Source organism: Austrofundulus limnaeus, unplaced genomic scaffold (assembly GCF_001266775.1).
Source record: "Austrofundulus limnaeus strain Quisiro unplaced genomic scaffold, Austrofundulus_limnaeus-1.0 Scaffold239, whole genome shotgun sequence".
NCBI classification, from domain to species: domain Eukaryota; kingdom Metazoa; phylum Chordata; class Actinopteri; order Cyprinodontiformes; family Rivulidae; genus Austrofundulus; species Austrofundulus limnaeus.
Window position 1 is genome coordinate 146,795 of NW_013952641.1, and position 4,344 is coordinate 151,138.

Genomic DNA, 4,344 nt, shown 5'->3' on the forward strand with positions numbered 1-4,344 from the left:
CAGTCTGCCTCTGCAGCCTGGAGGACTGGAGCTGACTCGTCTTGGCTTGATTAATAATTAAAAWCTTGCATTGTGATTAGCATCACRAAGCATATTTCACAAAGAAATCACAGGAACATCTACTACAAATATCCATTTTGTTTGCATTGATTCTAGTTTATGTTGGTCTGAACCACCTGCAGCTCCTGGGTGTCATTAATAACACAGCTGGAGGCTCTGCTGGTACCTAAGGCTCTGCTGGTGCCTAAGGCAGTGCTGGAATAATGTTTGACACATGGAAATGTGAATGTGGGGATGATGAAACAATTGAACATTTTTTTGTATTGTAGAAAGTATAGGGAAGAAAGAAAACAGTTGATTCATAATCTCATGAAAATAAAGTTAGATATTATTGACTTACTGCAGAAAGATTCCAGAAACAGAAGCTACCAGGTCATATTTTTATATTTAAAACAATGTAATTTGTATGATAGGATTTAATTTTTTATTTTATTTATTTTTATTTTATTTTATTTTGAGATACATTTGGTCCACATTCCTTTCCAGTTGGTGGCTGTAATGCACCATTAAGTTGTTTGCTAACCGCCATAAAACACTACAAGAAGAAGAAGATGTTTGACACATGTTCTCATCTCCTGTTGACAATCCTTGAATCTGCTGCTCCTTTCCCCACATATCAGACAGGTGTGGGCCAGATCTGGTACTGCTGGCACTGCAACTGGTTTGTCAACCTGATGTGGACCAGGTCTGGCAAGGATARCACTGTTTTTAAGGGTGTTTTCAGACCAGGAAAGTCCTTTGGTCCACTTGCTTGGTCCGGACCAAAAGTGGACTTTATTTTATTTTTCGTTTGGTGCGGTTTGCATTCACATTGTGCTTTTTTGCAAATGAACTATAATTTGTAAACAAAGCCCTGAGGCTGACGATCATTGGTCCCATTGGACAAAATAGGACGGGGGCGGGACTGAGCCACAGACCCAGAAAAAAACAAGGAAGTCCTGCATGCTGCGGTTCTGATGYGCACATTTATGCTGATAGCATAACTGCAATAGCRTTTAAAATGTCAAAAGCAGCTAATTTAATGGTGGTTCCGTGATGATATTCTAACTTTGGAGCGACGTCACATAAATGTGTCCAGCGACCCAAAGGAGACGAGGTGCGCTGCGTGTTCTGACCCACTATATGCTGCCAGCAGAGCTGCTAACAGGAGGCGCATGTTTAATGCAGTTGGTTCGGTTAGAGTCTGGTCTGTATTCACACCAGAAGCAAACTGAAGCAAACTGCACCAGCGTTCGTTTGGAAACGGACCAAGACCACGTCTAAAAGCAGGTCTCAGTACGGTTGTTTGATCTGCACCAGAATTTGCATGAGTGTATTCACACCTGCACAAAAGGTCCGGACCAACGCTGGAAACGAACTCTGGTTCGTTTAAAGCGGAGCAAATTATCAGGTCTGAATACGACCTAACTCTGGTTCGTTTAAAGCGGACCAAATTGTCAGGTCTGAATACGACCTAATTTGGCACGGACCACCTCTGATAAACCACATCTGGGCTACCAAAGGGTCGTCATTCTTTGTGGCTGCCATTCTCCAACTGGAACTCTATTTACCCTGATCTCCACACCTGCAAACAATCAACAATACAGTAAAACTACAAAGTATTTGTTTAAGAAAAATAACAGAAAGGAACGTAATCTCCCACTTCACCACTGATGAGTTAATTATATCACTTACCTTTTATTATTTTGTGTCTGTGTGTCTCTTGGTCTTCAGTTCTCTAAACTCTGGGTTAAAAACCTACTAAAAGATGCCATTGGGTCATGGGGAGCTGGTGCCATCCTGGACATGTAGTCCATCACACGGACACTTAGAGACTGAGGGACAACTTGGAGTGTATTCACACCTGGCAAATTTGGTCCACTTTAAACGGACCAGAGTTTGTTTCCCCCGTTGGTCCAGATCTTTTTTGCAGGTATGACATTCATACAAACCCTGGTGTGGACCAAACAACCAGAACAAGAACTACTTTGGAGGTGATGTCCAAACAAACTCGTGTGGTTCGCTTCTGACGTGAATACAGACCGGCCTCAAACCAAACCAACTACAGGAAACATGCTCCTTTTTGGACTTCACAAGTCACCGTTGCTAAATGTCATGGTAGCAGTTAGCCCTTTAGTGTTGCTAACGCTACCACTATGCTACAAACAATGAGCCATTGTGGGTCAGGGACCACAGAGCATCTCGTCTCCTTTGGGTTGCAGCATGCATTTGCCAACGCCATCCCAGAATTACAAGTATATTGAGGTGAAATAAACACATCTTCTGGTTCAAGTGGAACTGCTGTTGCTCAATGAAGAGAGAACTCTGAAACAGGCTGGTTGAACAGCAAGAATCTTTATTTTGCAGTCCAGGAGATTACAGCCAAAAACCAAATTATGGCCTTCAATGCCAAATGATTCACCAAGTAAGAAAGATGGAGAACGAAGGCCAAGGGTGGGGGCATACAAGGCTCTTTATAGGCTTCACAGATGTACCATAAATTTTGTCACAGTATACCTTCTTCCTAATATGGTAATATGTGCCGAGCTCTGAAGCTGGAAACAGAGATATCACATCTATGCATTCCTGAGAAGGGGCCCCCCCACTCTTGGACGCTATAATATCATCGTGAAACTGCTGCTGAATGAGCTGCTCTTAAAATTCTAAATGGTATTACAGTTGTTTTAACAGCACCATCTTTATTTTCGGTCTGTACTCTGTCTCGCCCCCGACATTTCTCTCCAATGGAAGAAATGACCGTCACCCGTGTGGCTTTGTTTATAAATTATTGTCTGCTTGCAAATAGCACAATGGGAATGCAAACTGCACCAAATGAAAAATAATAATAAAATTTCTCACTGTAATAATAATGAGAAAGTAGAAATTAGTATTTTTGTACATTATTTTAGTATTACCAGCTGAACAGCTATTTGTCGTTTTTAAAACCGTAGATTTTATTCTGGTAAAAACAGTCAGACCCTCAGTGTGGTTCCTCAGACAAGGTTTAGTTCTACTCTTTAATTTACTTACATTTGATTAATAAGTTTGTTTTGGAAGAATCTTCAGGTTGGAAGGAAAAATAGCATTATAATAACGATTTTTTTTACATCAGTATTCCACAATCAAATTACAAATCAAGACAAAGCACAGTCATAAAGCCTAAAACATATCTAAAGTTTGTGCACTTTCATAATGAAACAAGAGATTTCTAGAGCTTTAAGGGTTCAGTAGGAAACCACCGACCTGCCAAGGTTCAGATCATGTGTAGAAATTAAATAGATCCTTAGTGCTGGTGGTGACCAAGAACCCAACGACAGGTTAAATGGAAGAACCTCTGAAACAGCAACCATCCCAGCAGCACTCCAACCAGGTCTTTATAGAGTGGCTCTACAGAAGCCTTCAGTAAACGACACATGGCAGCTCACACAAGCTCTGCAAAATGACATTTAAAAACCTCAGGAGGCATGACAAAAAGATGAAGTGATCTGATGATGCAACAATTGATTCATTCTGTCAGAACTCYGTGAAATATTTTAGGGGAACACCAGGTCCAGAACATCAGCTACTTAATAATGTCCTGCTGTGGTGCTGCAGCTCAGCATCAGGATCACAAAGAGCTCAGGATTTAAGAATAAATCCTGCAAAAAAGAGAGATACTTTAAAATCCAAAGTGCTCACTATCTGAGACTGATGTTCCTTTATCTCAGTTTGTTGGTTTGTTGTAAGAATCAAATGTAAGCTTGAAGGAGGCAGGGTTTAGGACCGCAGCAAAACCTTTGACAATAATTTATGTGAGCCTCTGTGATCACATGTGGACGATGTTTTCAGTTTATGTGTTTGTTTTATTTTTARTAAGAGGTGTGAGGAGCTGGGAACAAGAACTATTGCCAAATAAATAAAAGTAAGAACATTTCTGAATAAAAAATACTAAAACTTCCCACCCAGAACAGACAGACAAATTAAGTTCGAGCAACACTGATGTAATTTAGAAAAAAATATATATTATTAAAGCATAATTTAGTTTAATGTATACATATAGCACATTTAAAAGCTGGTCTGTGCTGCACACAAAGCAAATGATAAAAAGACAAAACCAAACAAAAGAGATCATTGAAACGAACATTATAAACAATTAAATGTATGATTACATAAAATTATTCAAAAGATGCACAAATATCCACTCACAGTCACACGCTGCACTGAAACACAGAGAGCTGAAACCTGTCTGATGTAAACGGGCAGTCTTTATGAAGACCTGATCTGTGGACCAGCCTGGTTCTCAGGACAGTTTTTGATTTTGATTTA